Genomic DNA, 23,486 nt, shown 5'->3' on the forward strand with positions numbered 1-23,486 from the left:
TGGTGTTATTTCTCAAAATTTTTTATGAAGTTAAAATTAATGGGTAGTGACAGAAAGTAGATCATGAATATTTCTGTGAAGGAAAAATAAGCTAACTGCAAAATTTTAACACTATTCCTTTGCTACCGTGGTTTTTTTTACATAGATTATCTTTTTTCATGGCTATCCTGCACGTCGTACATGCCCTCTAGAAACTTCCTCTTTGATGCAATTATACATTTTTTCACTGAACAAAACTCAAGTGTATCATATTGCTGATGGTACCCTGCAGGTATCATTCATACACCTCAACATCAGTTGGCAGAATCGTCTCCAACTGCACAGAATGCTAAGTGAAGCAATTTATTCACTGCAAGTTTAGAAAGCAGTTAGTGGTGAGGAGAAAAATCAAAAGCTTCTCCTCAAATTATAATGATCTCAATTATGTATAATATTGAAAAAGAACTACTGAATAAAATATCCCATGCAGTATTTATTTCAATTCTTACTTAACTTTTTCTTATTTTAACCATGTATGAATATTGCATCTGTTGCTATTTACTCTAATTTTGAGGAATGATTTTAGTGACATTTTATGTCTTATTTGCAACATTGTCTAGCAGAAAATAACAGGTTGTTATGATAACCACTACATACTTGAATGCTTTAGGTTATAATATAAAATAAATGAAAATATCCCTATAGACAGTAAGGAATATTACATAAGATGATTAAAATGAATCAAAATTAAATTCATATGAAAATGATGAAATCAGCAAGTATCTCAAAGTGGAATAGGAAATATATTTGAATTAATGAATAACCTACTCTTTAATAATAATGTTTCATAAATGTTTCAAATGTAAATTGCTTAATAACACAAGTGGGAATAACATGAAATATGAACAATTGGAAACAGTATTAGTTCTCAGTAACATGTTTTAATAATATTCAAGGAAAAGCCAGAAGAAACAGCTAATATTTTATGACTATAAATATTCTCACCTTCAGAATTTCACAGATGGCATAAAAGACAAAATTACATTCTATCTCTTCTTTTTAGGTAAAGTTAACTTCATTTCTTGCCATAAACTTCCTACATTGCACACTGAAGAGCAGAAATTGTGAGTAATCTTATGTGCTGTATCAGTGAAGACGTGTCTTCCAAAATAACATGCTTACTTTGGATTAAGAAATACATCTTAATGTGTGATATGAAGGTAAATATAAACACTATAATTTAGAGTTTATTTTATTTTTTATGACATTTTATTTAAATTGTGCTGATTTAAACATTTCCATTTTTATTTTGGGCGATTTGGAATTAAAAAAATAGACACAAATAGCTATACTTCTGAAATTATATATCATTTCAATATGTAAGTAATAGTGTACTAGAGCCAGCTTATACCAGCTCATTAGAGACAATTGTTGAAGTTTTAGGAATTTTGCAAGCCAATTATTAAACTGAGCTATTATTAAATATTAAAATTATATGTTTATACAAACTTAAAAATAATTTATTTTTTAAATTAAAGTAATAAATACACAGAAACCACCACTTCCTAGTTATTTTGCTATTATCTATGATCTTAAGATTTTTATGCCTATTATACCTATATGGAAGAAATACTGTACAATGATGTAATATTGACCATCTCTTCCAAAATCTGAATTCAGCAATGTCATTTTGGTATCTTGAAACTGGCCATGGTGGGTGTATTTACACCACAACAATAAGCAATCATTACAAATCAAGGTTTCTATTTCCCTTCATGGAGAGCAAACAGCCAGAATGTAACTCTTGCTAAGGTTGTATGAATACATAAATGTCTAAAAAAATAGATAATCCAAATGTGTTCAAGTAAGCTAATGCCTTCATTTTGCACTAAACATACTTTTGTGTATATGTATACACACATATGTCTATAAGTACATACAAAATTATATATAATGTGTATTAGTATGAAATTATTATATATATTATATATTTATATATTAATTTTTTTCAAGTTTAAGATACAAAAATATTGGGTTGACTTGCTGTTAAGATGACAAAAGTTTGTATGTTGGGCCCTCATTTCCATTTGAATTATAATATTGGGAAATTTGGAAAGAAAAAAACAGAAACAGTAAGATATAGAGAGAAGGGAAGAAAGGAGAAAAGGAGGAAGGAAGGGGTGGTAAGAAGGAAAAGAGGAAAGATGTTAATTCCCCACAAATACAAGGTCTCCATGGGTTAGAAAACAAAGGGCAACTTTGACTGGAGCCACAAGCCTCCTGGGCTGTAAGTATCTGGGACCGGGTGCAGGAGTAAGACGTCCTCGATTTTAAAGAAGGCTGCTGCTTATAAACATAGTTTATGCAAGGCTACAGGCCTAGAGAGGCTGAAGTCCCTGGACCTACTCTTGTCATAAGGAAGTGAAACAAGCCAGGCACTGATTCTGCGGTGAGAACTGCTATAATTCCAATCTTACCCTAACCATGGTGCCTCAATTCTATTAAGCATGGCTTTTTATTTAGATTAGAAGACTGTTCTAAGTTAGTATCACTCCATGTTTATCCCACATTTTCAGAAGTTTTGTTTCAAAAAGTGAAATGATTGCTGTCAAAGTTGTCTGTATTAGCAGAAAATAAAATTCTCAAGTAATTAAATGATACTCATGTCGGTGTCATCATAGATTTTAAATAAAAAATCATTTACTACTTAATTCAGATAATGTTTTATTACTTTTGTTTATGAAAAGCTTTTTGGGCCAGGCGTGGTGGCTCATGCCTGTAATCCCAGAACTTTGGGAGGCCAAGGTGGGTGGATCACTTGAGGACAGGAGTTCCAGACCAGCCTGGTCAACATGGTGAAATCCCACCTCTACTAAAAATACATAATTAGCCGGGTATGGTGGCATACACCTGTAATACCAGTCACTTCGGAGGCTGAGGCACAAGAATCGCTTGAACTGGGTAGGTGGAGGTTGCAGTGAGGCAGTGCACTGCAGCTTGGGCGACAGAGTGAAACTGTCTGAAAAACAAAAACAAAAACAAAAACTTGTGGAAGGTAATTTACTGAAGAGAAAAAAATCTGACGTTGTTAATAATATTGAACATTTAGTTGAAATGCTAGTAAATGAAGGTAAACATTATGATGTCAGTTTATACATGTTCTTTGTTAACTAAAAACAATATAGAAGACTGTCTTAATCCATTTTGTGTTGCTATAACAGAATTCATTAGGCTGGGATAATTTATAAACAAAAGAGTTTTATTTTGCTCACAGTTTTGCAGGCTGAGACATTCAAGAGCATATTGCTGCCTCTGGCTAGCTTCTGGTGGGGGCCATGTGCTAGGTCAAACATGACAGAAAAGTGTAACAGCCACTGGTTATGCATAAAGAAATCACACGGTAAGAAAGGAAGCAAGAGAGAAAAACCAAGGAGCCAGAATCTTTTTAACAATCCACTTGCCCCTCTGGTATGGCAATCTACTCATGACCCAAACACCTGCTACTAGGCACTACCTTCCAAAACTGCCCCACTGAAAATCAAATTTTAACATGAGTTTTGGTGGGGACAAACCACATCCAAAGCACAGCAAGGAGAAATGTACTTTCAATTGGCTGTGAAGCACACATAATTTATAATTATGTCCTAACAAGCTGCATTATTCTGCCATCCAGAACAGAACATATAGTTTTCAACATATAAAAAAAATTGCAAAAAATGAAATTAAACTACATTTTATAAAAGTAATATTTAATATTAAGAGATTTAAATTTAGGATCATGTGCTTTCTCTTTTATGTTCCTCTAAATGTTTGAAACTTTATAAAGCAAATGTTCAAAATAATTTAAGGGTTCTGTGATGACTGGAAACCATTTTACAAATTTCTCCAAGTTTATGTTATAATTTTCTTAAAATAAGTTGGAATTCTTTAAGGACTATATATCCTACAAGCTGTTTACTAACACATTTCAGTTTCTGAAGCTTTCAGGAAATTGCAATTAAAATATAAAAGTGCTCATATTATTTTTTAAATTGAACTTTGAAATATATTTACTTGTGGGAGAAACTTTTTGTGGAGCTAATATTTTTACTTGGATGAATTTATCTTTTGAACAAAAATAGAAGAAAACTGAGAGTCCCTACAATATTTTAGCATCCAAATTAGGAAAAACATTCAAAAATATCATAAATGTAGATAACTTATTTGATGATTTAATTCTTGAAAATATTATTTGAAGATTGATACTCTAAGAGTAAAAAGAAGTTATGCATGCCAAACAATTGGCTGGAATGTGTACACAGTTCAGTAGAAGTTCATTTGGGAGATATCCTTGGATTACTAATATATTTTATAGGCTTATCCAGTACTCAGCACTTATGGAAAGAATATTTCCTCATTTAAAAAATACATATAGTCCCCTACTTATGAACATTTGACTTACAACTTTTTGACTCTGATGGTGTGAAAGCGGTAAGTATTCAGTATGCTCCTCCATTTACAAACAATGAGATTATGTCCAAATAAACCCATTGTAAACTGAAAATGTCATAAATCAAAATGACAATATTTTCAATTAACAATGGATTTATTGGGATGTAACCCCACTGTAAGTCAAGGAGTACCTGCACTATAATAGAGTCAATTTCAGGCATCAACATTTTAGGTTTTAAAATGCAAATAAAATTGAAGACAGTTCTACATAAAATGAAAAATAAAACTAACACTACCCCCAAAAGTAAATTATTAAGAGAATAAAACTGACATATAATTAAAAGATAGGAGAAATTTATTCTTATATTTTAATATTTATATTTTTACATTGATAATATTCCAAAATTATCTTTTCTTGACAGAAAGGTAATGCTAAATTTGTTATATACCAAGTTTCTGTATAGGTATAAACTGCTGTACTTCATAATTTATTGTTCATTTTTAATAATTTCACCACAATCTAATAGTCATATCTTCTTCGGATCCTCTTGGCTAAGATAGTTTCTCGGACTTTTTCATTACACATATCAAAGTTATGTGCTGTCATTATGATGTATCACTGTTGATTTGAGCTTTGATCATCTATCAGAGGTGGTGTTTGTCAGTTTTCTCCACTAAAAAGATGCTTTCTTTTCTCTCTTTCCATAGTGTACGCTTTGGAAGACAGTTGCTATAAAAAAGTTCACATCTAAGGAGTAGAGACTTTGTGTTCCACTTTCTGTGTCTGTAATACCTACGTAAATTATTTGTAATTCTTCTACAAGGGAAATTTGACAATTCTCCATTTATTAGTTCTTAGTTTATATATACAGACAAACAGATCTTATTTGAATTAAATATTTTATTATAAAAATCAATAAATATATAGGATATAGGAGAATCGGGTTCTCTCCCAAAGGAAAAAATGATTTGCTGATAAAGTGACAAAGAAGGATCCTAGATGTGGTGGCTCATACCTATCATCCCAGCAGTTTAGGAGGCCAAGGCAGGAGGATTTCTTGAGGCCAGAAGTTTGAGGCTGGGATGAGCTATGACTGCAGCACTACATGCCAGCTTGAGTGACAGAGCAAGACCCTGCCTAAAGTATGAAACAAAAGAGACCCATTTATAAATATAAGCACTAAAATTTAAAAGAATAAACAAATGGCCTTTTATTGCTGACAGCTCAACTACCTCGATTCTAGCAGCTACATCATAATGTGTTCCTTTTGAATATAAAAATTATCTTCTCACTCAAATTTTTCTACCTCTGGGAGCTTTTTCAGTTGGCTCCTCTGAATCTTTGACATACTCCAGGGTTAGTTATTGTTGTTGTGATTTTTTAGTAGTTCTTTATTTTGTGGTATTATAAGATGTCTCAGGCTGACATCATATATACTTGGCCCCAGACCTAGAATCACCATTTATCCAAAGATTCCTAATTTCTCATACTTGAGTGTCATATTAAAAATCAAGATCAGGGCACTGGATAGACCTGTTACTGTTGGGAAATCCTTGCTTCTAAGCCATTTCAATTGACAGAGCAAAGAAACATATGCATGCATACTAATTAATATATTAATCTATCTATCTATATATCTATCTGTTTATCTTTCTATCCATCCATCTACATCTGCTTAGGTTTTAAGCTAAGCATGTGTTTATTCAAATGTCTTCAATTCTAATCTGTTGTCACACAGATCATTGTAAGTTTCCCCCATGCTGGTTTTTACCCCCTTACTCTAATGGTAAGAAACTTGGCTCCCACTATCTGCCAACTGTTTCCATAATTCTTCAATTTCAGTACTCTGATGGGTCTAGGAACATGATTTTCAGTTTGTTTGGCTTTTTTATTATAAAAAGAGGGAGACAACTTGCAAGCTCTCAGATGTGACAGCTGAAATCAGAAGCATTGTGAACATAATTATACATATTTTCCAGGTCAATATGTGCACATGAAGACCTCCAAATGTAGAAAATCCAGTTTATTAAGATCCCCAGCATCTTCATTCTGAATTCCTTTGTTCTGTTTTGTTGAGGTCATATTTTCCAGAGGCTTATTCCCCTGCTCAATACCCATTATCAAACCACACAAGGGGTGCTCAGTCAGAAATATTCCAGAAAGACACACAACTACTCTGACAGGCAGCTATAGCTTCCAAGAATGGTTTCACAAGAAATTTGTGGTAAGATGGTGGAGTAGAAGGCACCAGGAATCTGTTACCCAGAGAACAATTGCAGTGGCAGAATCTGTATAACATAAATATTTTAGAACTCGGAAGGCTTTCAACGCTCAGAGGAAGTCTTGCATGTAAATTACAGTTAATTTTGGTCAATTTCAGGTGTTAGCACAGTAGAAACTATTCTTCCCCAACTTCCAGCCTCATAGCAGGCAGATGTGCATGTGTTCCTAAAGCAGTTGCAAGCAAGCTGCAGGAGCCAGAGTGGGCATAAAAAATCCTGTTATCCAAATATTAGAGAGCTGTGTTCTTATTGCTGATTGTCAGTTCTAAACACAGAAGTGTAGACCAAGAGACTTTGGCTATTATCTTTGTACCTCCCTCACTGTTGCAAGCCCCTCCTCCTTGGGCTGAATTGACTTCCAAGAAATTTAAAAAACGGGTGACCTTTCTTCCCTCTTCACATCCCCTTCATCTTTGTCTTTTTCCACTTTGGGGTGCAGGATATTAATGATTAGGACATTCAAAAGAAAGTAAATATATGGGGAAAATTAGAAAGTGACTAAAATATATGGTCAGGTAAATGTACAAGCATAGAAAAGACCTGAAAAAAAACTTAAGTTTAGAATGTAGGCTGATTCTTGGCACAGAGATTACCTACAAAAATCTTTAAAAACCGAAAAGAATAAAAACAATTTAAAAAAGCAAACCATGGGAAAGAAGAAGAACGTGATTTTGTTTTACCACATTATTATATATAAATGTCCAGTTTTCAACAACAACAAAAAATCAACAAGGCATACAAAGAAATGGGAAAGTATGGGCAATTCAAAGGGTAAAAATATCAACAGAAACTTTTCTTGAAAAAGATCTGATAGCAGTTCCACTGGACAGAAAAACAACTATCTTAAAGATATTCAAAAAGGCTGGGTGCAGTGGCTCACGCCTGTAATCCTAACACTTTGAACACCCTGGGAGGCCAAGGTGGGCAGATCACCTGAGGCTAGGAGTTTGAGATCAGCTTGGCCAACATGATGAAACCCTGTCTCTACTAAAAATACAAAAATTAACCAGGCGTTGTGGCTCATGCCTGTAATCTCAGCTGCTTGGAAGGCTGACGAAGGAGAATCACTTGAACATGGAAGGCAGAGTTTGCAGTGAGCTGAGATCATGCCACTACACTCCAGCCTGGGCAACAGTGACACTCCATCTGAAAATAAATAATAATAATAATAAAAATCAGAGATACTCAAAGGACTAAAGGGATATGGAAAAAATCAAGGAAATAATGTGTGAACAAACCAATGAAATGAAGTGAAAATCACAATAACTGAAATGAAAAAAAAAGAAGAACCCACTAAGATTGAAAGGAAGTTTTGAAGAAGCAGAAGAAAGAATCAGACAGCTTGAAAATAGGACAATAGAAGCCATCAAGTTTGAGGGACAGAAAGATAAAAACGATTGAAGAAACGTAAACTGAGCGTAAAAGGACTTGTGAGATGGCATCAAGCTCACCAAAATATGCATTACGGAAATCTAAGAAGAAAAGGCAGAGAAAGAGATAGGGAATATTTTTAAAAATAATTACTGATATTTTCCCAAATGATAAAAGTCATAAATACAGACATCCAAGAAGCTCAACAAACTCAAAGTAAGATGAATTCAAAGAGAACCATGTGGAGATACATTGTAATCAAACTTTCAAAAGTCAAAGACAAAGAACAAACAGCAAGAGACAAGAAGCTCTTCACACACAAGGGATCTTCAATAAGATTATCAGCAGATTTCTCATCAGAAATGTTGGAAGCCTGAATGCCATGGGGCAATATAGTCAAAGTGCTAAAAGAAAAAAATAAAGACCAATGAACCAAGAATTCTATATTTAAAAAACCTGTCTTTTATAAGTGAGGAAAAAATTAAGACATTCCCAGATAAACAAAAGCTGAGATAGTTTGCTACTGGTAGACCTTCTCTGCAAGGAATTCTCAGGAGACTCCTGCAGGGTGAAATGAAAGAACACTAGACAATAACACAAAGCTGCATGAAAAAAAATTCAAATAAAGATAAATATGTGGGCAATTATAAAAGTCAGTGCTATAGTAACAATGCTTTTTTAAAAGAATTCTACTGTTTTTACATGACTAAGGAGATTAATATTTTTGAGAAAATTATTATTTCAAAAGCTAGTATTATTATAACTTTGGTTTGCAATTCCACACTTCATTTTCTTCTTTCTTGTAATTTAAGAAAATAATGTGTTTAAAGTATTCATGATAAAAGCATTCAACAAACTAGGAATATAAGAAAATCAACTTGGCTGGGCGGGATGGCTCGTGCCTGTAATCCCTGTACTTTGGGAGACCTAGGCAGGCATATTACCTGAGGTCAGGAGTTCGAGACCAGCCTCGCCAACATGGTGAAACACTCTCTCTACTAAAATACAAAAATTAGCCAGGTATGGTGGCATAGCTACTCGGGAGGCTGAGACAGGAGAATCACTTGAACCTGGAGGCAGAGGTTGCAGTGAGCTGAGATTATGCCACTGCACTCCAGCCTGGGCAACAGAGTGAGAATCCATCTCAAAAAAATAAAATTATTTCAGCATAATAAATACCATATATGTAAAACCTACATTATACTCAAAAGTAGAACACTAAAAACCTTTAAGATCAGGAACAAGGTAAGGATGCTCACTTTCACCACTTCTGTTCAACACAGTACATGAAGTGCTAGCTAGAACAATTAGCCAGAAAAAAGTGATAAAAGATAATCAAATTGAAAACAAAGAAGTAAAATTATTTTTGTTTGTTCAGATGATATAATCTTATATATAGAAAACACTAAAGATTTTACACACATAAATGCACAGTGCCCTTTAAACTAAGAAATGAATTCAGCAAAGTATCAGGATCCAAAATCAACACTCCCAAATCAGTTGCATTTCTATACATTAACAATGAACAGTTTTAAAAGAAAATTATGAAAATAATTGCATTTATAATAGCTTTGATAAAATAAAACACTTAGCAATCAACTTAAGCAAGTAGGTAAAATACTTTTACAAAGAAAACTACAAAACATTACTGAGGAATTAAAGAAAAGAAAGCATAATGAAAACACATCCTGTGTATATGGATTGGAAATCAATATTATTAAAATGCCAGTACACTACAAAGCAATCTATAGATTCAGTGCAATCCCTATCAAAATCCCAATGAATTTTTTTGCAGAAATAGTAAAACCCTTCTGATATGTGATTATATATACAGTAGGCCCTCCACATCAATCAAAAATACTCCAAAAAAAATCCACAAAGTTTCAAAAAGCAAAACTTGAATTTGCTGTGCACTAAACATTACATTGAATTCATGCAAGTGAAGTGATTTGTAGGCATTGTATTAAATATTATAAGTGATCTAGAGATGGTTTCAAGTATATGGAGGATGTGGATAGGTTATAATCAAATATGTCATTTTATATAAGGGACTTGAGAATCTTGAGAATCTGTGGATTTTCGTTTCTGTGGGGGTGCTGGAATCAGTTCCCCTTGGAGACTCAGGAGTGGCTGTATGTAATGAGGTATTAATATCCCAAATGTATGTAGAAAACCTAAACTCAATAATTAAAAAACAAAAAAGTCTAATTCAAAGACAATCAAATAATCTTAATAGACATTTTCAAAAGAAGATATACCCCTAGCCAATAAGTAACAAAAAAGATGCTCAGTCTCACTAATGATTAGTGGAGTGCAAATCAAAACTGCAATGATATACAAGCTTATACCCATTAAGTAGGCTACTGTCAAATTTAAAAAAAAACAAAAAACAAAAACCAGAAAATAAGAGATGTTGGCAAGGATATAAAGTAACTGGAATCCTTGTACACTGTTTGTGGGAATGTGAAATGGTACAGACAATGTGGAAACAGTATGACAATTCCTCAAAAAATTAAACATAGTGTTCTTATATGATCCAGCAATTCCACTTCTGTACATATATTCAAAATTGAATGTAACATCTAAAAGAAATGTTTATACAGCCATATTCATAGCAGCATTATATACAATAGTCAAAATATGGAAGCAACCCAAGTGTCTATCATCAGATGAATGGAGCAGCAAAAATGATATACACATACGATGGAATATTATTCACCTTTAAAAAGGAAATTCTGCAACATGCTGCAACATGCATGAAACTAATAACTGTACATTTTAAAATTACTTAAAGAATGGAATTTGATGGTTTGTAACTCAAAGGATTAATGCGTGAGGGGATGGATACTCCATTCTCTATGATGTTATTATTTCACATTGCATGCCTGTATCAAAACATGTCATGTACACCCATACTTACAGTGTAAGCACAAACATTAAAAAATAAAAGTAAAAATTGAAACAAATAAATTTAAAATAAAAAAGACATTATGCTAAAAGAAGTAAGCCAGTTACAAAAAGACAAATGATCCCATTTTTATGAGGTACTCACAGGAGTCAAAATCATAAAAACAGAAAGAAGAAGAGTGGTTGTCAGGTGCTCGGGCAGAGAGGAATGAGAAGTTATTGTTTATTGGGAATAGACTTTCAGTTTTACGAGATCAGAGAGCTCTGGGGATGGTGGTTGGTAATGGTTGTTCAATATTGTGAATGTACTAAATAACATCGATTTCTGCATTTTTAAATGGTTAAGATGGTAAATTTTATGTTATGTGCATTTTACTATAATTTTTAAAACAAAGAAAACAGATTTTTCAAGCATGCTCATAAAACTATGTTTAAAATATGCATAAGAAGGACTACTGAAAAAATATAACAAAAAAAGTAGCTATGGTAGGAGAAATATGAGAATTAGTTTTTACTTTATAAATATTCTGTATTGTTGTTTTATCATTTTTTATTCCAAAATACTTCTTTAAATAGGAAAAAGAATAAGTACGAAAAATATTTGACTTCTAATTAAGAATAAAAAACTGTCTCATAGTCTTGTCAAACTGCTTTAAAATTCTTCCACCTAACTTTTTCTCTTTTTCCTTCACTCAGGATCAAACTCTCGTTAATCCAACAGTTCTTCCAGCTTTGTCTGATTACTTCCCTATTTTCTCTTACTCAAGTATTCTCATTAATAAAATCTTTGCACATTTTATTTTGTCTTGATATCTACTTATCAGAGGATCTAGTCTAACAATCTAACTTTTGGGGTCTACATTCTCAGGACCACTAGGTATAAGAATCATATGTTAATCTATCACAGAAATATTCCAAAAGCGGCAAGATGCCCATTGGGAATATAAAAATTGTAGGTATATAAAGTATGTATTCATTAAAACATTAGCCGTCTTCTATGACTATCAATCACTTGATTCTCCTGGAGAATGCAGAGGTCTCTACTGAACACTCCTCCAGGCCAGAAAAAGTGCCCTTCCTGCTTCTTCCACACATTAAGACCTAGTTATTTAAAAAATATTTTTATTTTACAATTGTATATGGAAAGACTAGACTAATTGATTTCACAAACTTATTTGCCTATTCAGTGAGGAAAATTCATATTCCAAAAATCTCTAGATGTTGAGATTGAATGCGTAATTTCACTTTATTCTACAGTGCATTATTCAGACTTTTTTTTTTTTTTTTGAGACAGGGTCTCACTCTGTTGCCCAGGCTGGAGTTCAGTGGTGCAATCTCAGCTCACTGCCACCTCTGCCTCCCGAGTTTAAGAGATTCTTCTGCCCTAGCCTCCAAGTAACTGGGATTATCGGCGCATGCTGCCATGCCCTACTAAGTTTTAGTATCTTTAGTAGAGAGAGATAGGTTTCACCATGTTGCCCAGGTTGGTCTCAAACTCCTGACCTCAAGCGATGTGCCTGCCTTGGCATCCCAAAGTGCTAGGATTACAGGCATGAGCCACCGCACCCAGCTTCAGACTTTACTTGAACATTTTATGATATTTTTTTCCTAATAATTCCATAGATTTAATTATGTTTAATTTCATTTAAGGAAAAACACAGATACTGTCCAAATTCTTACTTTATTTGGTGTCTTATAAATGTAATAGGTATAACAAAAAATATTTTACAATGTGTTTTCATAAGCTTGATTGCATCTAATCTGTATTTTTATTATGGAAGATGAGCTTTAAATATTAACCACAACAAAATACAATATAATCATTTTAAAGACGCTGTGTTGATAAAGCTTTTATTATCATTCTTCCTACTTATCTACCCTATAACCATAGCACAGACCTACCCTGGTTTCTGTTTAGTGTCATAGTCCTCACTGTCAACACAAATTAACTCAAGGAGGTAAGCAGTTTGTTTCTCCCTTATGACTTTCTCAGGCAATAAATAAAAACCTAGGATAAATAAAATCTGAAATACTCATCGTGGCAGGTCTATTGTCATGATTTGTAGTTGATGTGGATTATGCCCTTATAGTAAACTTCTATGTCAGAAATGTTTTGTCAATAACAATATTACACAAAACACAATAACAGTGATATAATTGGAAAAATGTATTGGTCTATAGAAGTAGACTCTAGTTCATCAAGGAATATTATTACAATACAGTTTTTTAAAGAATGTTTGAACTTCATGTTTATCAAACTGAAGGGAGAACTATTTAAAGTTCAACATTTTCCTGTTAACACACACGCAATCCATGCTGTTTGTTTTTTTTTTTTTTTTTTTTTTTTGAGACCATGCTGTTTTTTATACTGGCTGTCTCTTACATTTATTTATTCTCGTTTTTTCTTAGGAGACAACTAATGTTTATGCAGAGTTTTCATTCATTCAACTTTCACAAAGAGGATTCTGTTTTTCTCCTCTAGTCATTCTCCCGGAATACTGTTTTTTATTCTCCTTATATCAGTAACAGAATAAGAAGGGGTAGGAAGAAAACATAGCAAAGGCAGAGATTATAAAAAAAATGAAAGGAAAATGTTGGCCGGGACAGATATGTTAATACCTTTATTATTGTGATGGTTCTGTAGTTGTACACATATGTTAAAACATATCAGATTGTACACCTTAAATATTGCTGTACATTTTATGAAAAGTGTACCTTTATAAAGCTGTTAAAATATTATTTGTAATAACACAGGAAGTCAAAAATCTAATTTGGTAATTTTAGTAGAAGTTACTCTACTAAAATTTAGTTACTCTACTAAAATTTAGTAGAAGTTACTCTACTAAAATTACCAAATTAGATTTTTGACTTCCTGTGTTATTACAAATAATATTTTAACAGCTTTATAAAGGTACACTTTTCATAAAATGTACAGCAATATTTAAGGTGTACAATCTGATATGTTTTAACATATGTGTACAACTACAGAACCATCACAATAATAAAGGTATTAACATATCTGTCCCGGCCAACATTTTCCTTTCATTTTTTTTATAATCTCTGCCTTTGCTATGTTTTCTTCCTACCCCTTCTTATTCTGTCTTCTGGCAAACATTGATCTACTTTCTGTGACTATACCCTACTCTTTATTTCCTAAATTTTCATAAAATGAAGTCATATCATATATGCTTCTCTTTGACTTCTTTCAACAGTTTTTGAGATATGACTATATTATAGCATGCATAGATTTTTTAAAAATTTTTATTGCCAGGTAGTATTCTATTATATTGAAATATCACTTTTTTTTTTAGCCATTGAGATGGCAAAAAAAAAATGGGCATCTGGATTGATTTCAGTTTTAGTGTATAACCACTAAAGTTGCTGTAAATCTTTGTGTTGTCTTATACCTTTTTTCTTTTCCTAGGTGAATATGTAGGTGTGGAATAGCTGGATGGCCCTGTAGACATGGGTATTTTTTTTAATTGCCAGAGTATTCATTCACTGGGATTGTGACAAAATTTGAGGAGGATTTGTGGCTAGACTGATGGCTATAGTCCTATTGAAACTGTATATCCTCTCACTTGAGGAATTGGATGGGAAATTCTTCATTTATAAGAATAGCTACATTTAGGTATAAATATAGCATTGTTTTGTTTTTGTACTAAAATTCAATTGTGAATAGAACAGTGTATTTGGAAGCTGAGTAGTCAAGTTAATAATGTATTATTACCTCTTGGATCCAAATTTATCTTTATATGTCTGCTCTGTGATAATGGAGGTAGGCTTTATAAAAAATCTTCTGCTTTTATGTTAATCTTGGTCAACAGAAGGTGTTGGATTAACCCAAAGAAAAAGGGTAGTTTACTTTTTGATTCCTGAGTGTCTTGTTCACCGGGTTCCAGCAGAGTGCCCTTTCCTGGATCTCCAGGATCCTGAAGTGTGTCCTTTCTCTACCTGCCATATCCTAAGCATATGTAGTTTACCTCGCAGTAGGTTTCTATAAGGACCAGATTTCTCCTGGGTTGATTGTTAAGAATGCAAATTCTCTCCTGATAGACTCCTGCAGGTTGTAGCTTTCTCCTGTGCTCCACTTCTTCAGAGTGTGGTTTCTTCCAGGTTAAGTTCTTGGAGGACAAAGCTGTCCTCATCATCTTAGCTCCTGTGGAGTGTGATTTCTCCACTTTCTTTAACACCTAGAGGCCAGGAGTGTCCAGCAGGTATCACGTTCTATCTGCATCTTCTTTGGAGTCTTACAATGGAATGGAACCAGCAAGGCATCTTCTTATAAAAACCTCCCTCAGCACTCTCTCTTATGTTCTTAGAGTGAGTTTTGAGGAATAGCACCTTCCTATTGTGTGGCTTTTCCCGGCATTATAGATTTCCAACAAGTTCCACCAGAGACGTATCTCAAATAATTCTGTGCCATCTGGTGAAACATCATAACACCCTCTAAAATCAAGGTGGAAACAAGGGGCACAAGTAATGGATTTTTCTTGGGGGTTCAGTCTTAAGGCCAGCATCTGCTCCATATGTCTGCAATGTTTGTATTATTTAAAATTCTCTTTAACTTACTAGCCAGTTTCCTATTACTCTAATCACCTTCTTAAAAAATTACAGTAAGCACTTCTTGTTCAATTTACTGTTTGGTTAAAACTCTTCTTAACTTCGTTATTAGGTCATGTTGATTCAAAAGTAAATGCAAGTCAAGGAGTTAAATTTCAAAAATTTTACTCTTTTTGCAATGTTCTTCCTTGTTTTATTACAACTTAATATTTTTGTAACTTGAATCTATGTAGTTGTTAAAGTAGATAGGCTACATTCATGGTGATATTTAAGGGACATTGAGATCCTTGTTTGTTCTAAAAAAATCTCCTTCCGTCATCTAATTGTTGGCTTCTGAAATGCCACAATATAAACACAGTTATTTGGGGCTGCAATTGTATTCATTATTAGAAGGGAAACCTCTTTGGAGGCTAACATAAATTTTCTCAAAAATTCAAACATTGGTGAAGATTTAAAATAATGTTGACATTAATGGCTCTATAAAATCAAATTCAGACTCTTGAAGCAATAGTTTTGTTTGTGGTGTGTGTGTGTGTGTGTGTTGATGTGGGGGAGAGCATTGATAATGGAGAAATAAAAGATCACCACAAGAGGTTAAGACAAGCTCTGAAAAGAAAGTGCAGCAAAGATAAAATTCACTGTTTTATATTTTTAATAGGCCTAGCCAGCATAGCTATTAGAAGATGTCTTAAATACTTGGCATATACTTATGTGTTTGACAAGTAGTCATACAATGTTTAATGGCCAGAAACTCCTGGAAATAAATACATAGGGGCCTCAATCCTTAACAGAACTCACTGTTCATTAAAGGTCACACATTATTATATATGTATATATTAAGGTTAACAAGGATTAGTTCTGCAAAAGAGATAGACATAAAATGCTAAGAGGAAATCCTAAGAAGAAAATATTATTTCTTGTGGAGGAAGATGAGAAAATACTGACTTAGTTGTTTCTCATATAAGTTTTGTCTATCTAGAAGTGCTTAGTCTTTATGAATATTTCACATTATTAAAACAAATAAATAGCTTTTTCAGATTTATTTATTCCTCTACTTTTAACTCTTGTGTAATATTATAAGAGACATCTTCTCTGACCCTATCTTCTATTATCCAGACTTAACACATTATTTGCAGATTCTTCAAATATCCTACTTGCTGTCCATGTCTCCAACATGTCTCTATGCTTTGAAATATGTTTATCCTATGCTTAAAAAGTGCTTAACCAACGTTAAATGATATAAATGATACTAATATGGCAGTGCAGAGAAGGGAAGGGGGTGGTCCCTTTAAATGATACAGAAGTAGGGAAAGGAAGTGCTGGGTAGAGGAGGGTGTGGTCCCTGGCTAGGGCTCCACCTCCATGGACCTAGGTGAGGACAGGCACTTTTGTTTTTCTGCCTAAATGTTGCATTTCCCAAGACCACCCTGGCCTGCCATGGCCCATCCTGTGCCTATAAAAACCCCAACACCCTAGCAGGCAGACACATAGGTGGCTGGACATTGAGGGGAGCACATCAGAGGAACACACGGGCGGCTGGATGTCAAGAGGAACGCACTGACAGGCACCTGCACGCTGGCAGGTCTGCAACACGCAGAAGCAGAATAACACGGAGTTGGCTGGGTCTGTCTGAGGAGAGCCCAGGCCGCTGAGTGGCCCGATTCCAGGGGAAAACCTTCCCACTACATCCCCTCTGACTTCCATCTGCTGAGAGCTACCTCCACTCAATAAGACCTTGCAGTGATTCTCTAAGCCCAGGTGTGATCCGATTCTTCTGGTACACCAAGGCAAAAACCGAGATACAGATAGCCCTCTGTCCTTGTGACAAGGTAGAGGGTCTAATTGAGCTGGTTAACACAAGCAGCCAATAGACGACAAAACTGAAAGAGCACACAGTAGCACAACACCCACTGGGGCTACAGGGGCTGTAACCATCTACCCCTAGACACTACCATGGGGTTGGAGCTCCACAGCCTGCCTGTCTGTATGCTCCTCTAGAGGTTTGAGCACCGGAGCACTGAAGAAGGGAGCCACCTGCCCTGTTGCATGCCCTGAGAGGGGGCAAGGGAACTTCTCTCATTTCAATACTTGCTCTGATGAATCTTCCTCAACATACCACTTGTCACTCTCAAATCAGGCACAGCATGCAGATCATCACAGTTGCCAAAGGACTGGATAGGTAATATACATTATGTCTGTGAAATGTACATAATACATCATGCATGCTTCTACCTACATTTATTATCCTTCTTTTTTCTTGCAGAATTTGGTCAAGTATCCAGACCATTTTGGTCCTCAAAAGATACTTCCATAGTGAATGAATAACAATTTGACATTAAGTAATATTCAAAAATTTCTATCATTACAAAATTATCCAGTTGGCAAATATACCCAGTATAATCTCCATTTTTAAACTACATAAATGCTATTTTTATTAGATAATGTTGAATAAATTATTTATATTCTAAATAAACATAAAATTAATGCTTATATATGGGACAAAGTTTTAACTTTGAGTTAAACTCTTAATCACTGGTTCTATGGAAGATGGTCATATATTGACCTAAATAAGAGCCTATGCTTTTATTTTCATTATGATGATTCTGTCTGCTCTGAGAAGGATCCATTTAAGAAAAAGGAAAAGGAAAAAGAAGACCTCTTAGGAAGCCGTGACAGATGGCTAGTTACAAGGTCATGGTGGCTTAGTCCAGGGTGGAAATAACATTAATTAAAATTGATGAAGTATTTATTTTAGAAATAAAGTCAAGCATACTGACAGATTGAATGTACAGAGGGAAAGTAACCAAGTCTGTCTCCTACGTTTTGATTCTAGTAAATGTTCAGTTGACTGGGATAATGAAGACTGGAATAAAAAAATATAAGTAAGTGGGGCAAGACATAAAGATATCCATTTTAATTTTGTAAGTTTGAGATAGCTAAAGTACATCCATGTAAACGTATCACAATTAAAGTTGGAAGTACCAGAGCAGGTCCTAGAAAACGTTGAGCTCCACAAATAGAAACATGGAATTTATTAGCATGCAGATATGGCTGAGACATTTGCTGCTCACCAAATATCCATGTGCTCCCCCAATTTACCAGTCCTCTTGTATTTACACAGAGCCAGGTGATTGGTTCTGCTGAAGGGCTGTGATTGAAAATGGTGTGTGTCATTTTCAAACCAAATTATGTAAGAGTCGACGTGTGACTGACCAGTTCTCTCCTCCTTTGCACTGGTGACAAAAATATCTGTATTTTTGTATGAAGCACCTAACATATGATAAAATAATCAGCAGAGTGGTTTCCTGAGTAATATACATTTTATACATATATATGTATAAAAATTGAAATGAATACATCAAGTAAGCATCTGAATATCAATAATCTGGAATTCAGAATAGAGATACACATTTGGAAAACATCAACATATAAGTGCCTTTAAGTGTTCAGACTGAATGTGATCAGAAAGTGAGTAAATGCCTGCAGAGAAAACACAGGCCATAAGGACAGAGCCCAGACAAACTCAAAGAATCCAGGATAAAGAAGGAGTACCAGCAAGAAGCCTGAGGAAAAAATGATATTTGAGGTAAAAGAGAAACCAATAATGTGGTATTTTGAAAGCCAGATATAGAAAATATTTTCAGGAGGGAGGACCAACAAACTTCCGTGTATTTTTCATATGTCAAGTAAAATTTAGGTTTGCATTGACAATTGAATTTAAGAGTATGGAGATAATTTGTTACTTTAAGAAGCAAGCTTAGAAGAGTATTGGGTATAAAAAAGTGATTTTAGGAGTTTATAAATAGTATGGGAGGAGATAAATGACAGCCAAAGATTAAGAACAACAATTTAAAATTTTTTAAATGTAAAATGAAACAGATAAATGAATTATTAGAAAAAGTTGAAGTTAAAAGAGATTTTTTTTAAGATGAGAGAAATAAGTACATATTTTTATGCTTATGGAAACAATTTGCTTGAGAGGAAAAATAGAAGATGCAGAAAATCTGAAGTAATTTTATTTTTGGAGATATTTTGAAATAATAACTTTGAATAAAGAACAAGTGATGTGATCCAGTACACTGGAGGAAATGTTCTTTGAGAGTCCCATGGAGAAATCATGTATAGTAATAGGAAGAAAAGCACATCAGAGTGCTAGAGACGCAGTTTAACAAAGAGGTATTGGGATCAGATTCTTCTGACAGCTTCCATTTTCTCAGAAAAATACAAAGTAAGGCCATCAGCTGAGAATAAATAAGGGGATGCATATATCAGAGAGAGGAGAGAGGAGAAGGTATGTACTAGCCTATTAGGGCAGTGGGAGCATGAATCTTATAAGAAAATGCAATAGAGTTGCTTGAAAACATTGTCAAGACCAAAAGCTCAGAATGTAGACTAAACTGTGTCATTTACCAGAAACTACATTATCAAAAGAATTGAGAGGAGTTATAACCATCCAGAGCTACAGACCACTATGCCATCTTAATCAGGAGAGAATTAGCTACTTTAGTAACAAATTATCCCATAACTTTCAATTACTTAATAAAGAAAATAGTTTATGTCTAATTATTCCTATTCAAAAAAATTTGATAAAGGGTTTTGTTTCACATATTCCTTCATAGAACAAACTGACAGATGCTTTAACAATAGAACATGTATATCCTTAGGTCATTGCAATGGAGGAAGAGACAGACTGCAAAATGACATACTAGCTCTTAAATGCTTTGGTCCAACAGTGACATATGCCACTTCTACTCACAATCCATAGGCTATAATGTGTCACATATGTTTAATCCATTGCAAGAGATTTATGTAGAAGAGCCCAAAGAAAGACAATAAATAGTAAATATCTATGGACTACCATTTTAGTTATTTAACTTATCAAAATTATGATTCTATTTGATACAGAAGTACAATTTAAGAACACTTCAGATAATTTTCATGAATATTCAGTGCACATGTGGTAATTATAGAAATAGTGTTAAATTCTCAACAAAATATGTATGCATCATCATTGATTTAATGAACAAACTTTTTGAGGCCTTTCAAAAGTATATAATTATGACTTTTCTTTGAGTTTCATAGTCTTGTCTTTTCTGAGCTAAAGTCCTTATAAAATTAAAAGTAATGAAATCAGCTCCACAGATAACTTTAATAAAGAGAGATGATGTGTCATGCTATCTGGTGGCATGGATTTGAAACAGAAAGCTGGAGAGCAAGTGGTCAGAAAGCAGCAATAATGTACAAACAGAACATCTGCCCCTTCTCTAAGCTAGCTGAAAGGAATCAGCTGGAGTACAAAGCATCTCTGCTCTTGAGACTGTAGGAAGAGCAAAACTTACCAAAAGTCAGCTTCCACTCAGATCAATTAATGAAAAGGTTGCTTAGAGGGAAGACAGTGGATATAGGGGATAATGAATGACTGACTAGGAGTTATCAAAGGCACAACACACAAACAGGATCAGAAAACAAAACACAAAATCCTATGTGGCTTAGAGTGAAAAGTAGTATGGATGATCTAGGAGTCCCTCACAATTTTTGTGGTGATCTAATTAAATTAGAATAAAGAATCTCATGGAAATAGTTCTGGTAAGGCTCTGAGGGTTAGCAGAGGAGGAGAGGTAGGGGTTTTTGCTAGAAACATCATGACCACTCTTTAATTTGGCCAACAATTGAGTAGAGTGATGATCTTAATTAGAATGCTCAGCATTCAGAGAATGTTCTAAAATGGCATAGGTATATGATAAGGGTGTATATATCATCTTCTGGGAGTGGGTGTGTAACACTTATTTAGGGAGATAGAGCATTTTAACATATAAGTTCAAACAGCTAGAGAAGCCAGCCATGAAAACCAAAACAAAAGATGCAACCAGTAAGGTAGATAAAACCAGGAGATTGAGGTTGCAAAAAGATATCAGGTACAAAAAAATGTCTGAAGTGGCAAACTGTGCTAAAATTAGGCCTAGAGATCATGTCGAGTGTGTGTGTGTGTGTCCATATACGTATCCTTCCATATGTTTTTATAGCTGTGATAGAGTTTAAGCAACTAATGTTCATGTCAGGGAAAGACAATGAAGTGCTCATTAAATATTATTTTTAATCCATTAATTAGTCATACTTTTAGATAGATAGATAGATGGATAGATAGATAGACAGATGATAGACAGAAAGAGAGAGCACATACCATGTGCTAAGCACTATTAAAGGCTCTAAGATAAGAAAACAATACAAAGTACCCTGCGCTCATGGGAATTAACTTCTGATGGATTTTTGTTCAGCATGCTAAGCACTAATACAGAGATTCTATCTTCTTAAAATAATTATTCACTAAAACATATGGAAACAAAAGGTATTCAGAATCATCAAATGGTTTGATTTGTTTATGCTTTCATTCATGGTAACAAATATAAAAAATAATTTATTATGAATGTACAGATTAAATAGTGTTCTAATCAATGACTTAAAATTTGGGTACTAGTTTGGATTTGGTCTGTGTTCAGAATATCATTGTAAAACTATATTGTGTTTTGAAATGCATGGCAAATAGAAAATAGATTTCCTGATATATGTTTTCAAATAAAAGTATTGTCATAAGAATACTATAAAACATGCTTTAAAAATCTTGATATAAAATTCCATTTCTAATTTATACATTTCTAATGGAAATGGAATTCAATGGAATTATAATGGAAATGGAATTTCAAATTAGAAATATATAAAATTTATATAGATGGAAAGTTTAGAGAGGGAAGCCTTTATTATCTTCCATATCAAAGTAGAAACAATTAAAGGAATGATTTTGACATTAGATTTCATATTATTAGAATTGTCAGTGCTAAATCATATCTGCTTGTTTATGACAAACAGGAGCAGTATTTGTAGAAATTGCTAGGATGAAATACTACCTCTTTATTTTACTCTTAGACTCTTGGAGATAATAAAAAATAGTTTTTAATAAGCTTTTTTATACCTTCCATTTATTCATTTGTTTAGAAAATCTGTTTTGTTTATATCTATAACATCTAAATTCAGACACATATTACATTTTAGAAGAGGGATGTAAGACATTTATTCTATATAAGATTTTTTTTATATCTATAACATCTAAATCAGACACATTAAATTTTAGAAGAGGACTGTTGGACATCTATTTTATATAAGATAATTGACTATTTTCTGAGGTCCTCATTTGATGAAAGAAAATACTGAGTTGTGTTCATTTAAAAATTATAATAAAGAATATATTTTCACAATTTTATTTTGAGAGAAAATATAAATTGGATTTCAGTCTCTTTGAAGAAGCACTGTGTCTTGAGGTTACCATTGAATTTTAGATGCTTAATCCATAACAGAATAACCATGTAAAATACCACTTGAGTACTTATACACAAGGGAACAGTAAAAAAGTACCATCAATGTGACAGATAATTGCAGCTCTAAAAACTATATGCATTTTACCAAGGGGGAACTGATTCTTTAGAGATTAAATAAGTAGCCCTCCAACAGATGTTAGATGCAAACCTCATTTTCTGAAGATCAGCTTTTTCCTCATTCTGCTGCATGATATTCTGTTGTTTCTTTAGACAGAGATGCTATTGATGGAAAGATATTGATGAGAAGATATAATATCAAGTTGATATCAACTTGATTTTATCCTGAAACATTTTTTTCTTCTTATTATAGGATCCCTCATCTCCTGAGTCCACACTAAAATTAGAATGTGTATGTCCATACTAGGGACTCATATAGAAATGGTGAGTTCAGTAGCTCAACTACCACCTCCTTTATTTATCAAAGAAATTGCTCTGGCTAGAGAGATTGGCAAATTTTGTTCTGGGGCCATAATATAATATCCATAACATAAGGCTAACTGAAGACATTGATCCACCCCTTTTGAGCCATATATTAGATTTATTTCTTCTGAGTATGATGCCATGTAAAGCAAAGAATGATGA

At 33.7% G+C, this 23,486-nt stretch overlaps 1 long non-coding RNA gene across 1 annotated transcript in view; it reads left to right on the top strand.

Annotated features, from left to right (window-relative positions):
* Positions 1-23,486, top strand: part of LOC129143537 (uncharacterized) — a 194,698-nt gene that overhangs the window by 47,253 nt on the left and 123,959 nt on the right. The window contains exon 4 of the long non-coding RNA XR_008547128.2: positions 1,043-1,199. This is a non-coding gene — a long non-coding RNA (uncharacterized LOC129143537). The remainder of the gene's footprint in view (positions 1-1,042; positions 1,200-23,486) is intronic.

The sequence above is a fragment of the Pan troglodytes genome, chromosome 2 (assembly GCF_028858775.2).
Source record: "Pan troglodytes isolate AG18354 chromosome 2, NHGRI_mPanTro3-v2.0_pri, whole genome shotgun sequence".
Classification (NCBI taxonomy): Eukaryota; Metazoa; Chordata; class Mammalia; order Primates; family Hominidae; genus Pan; species Pan troglodytes.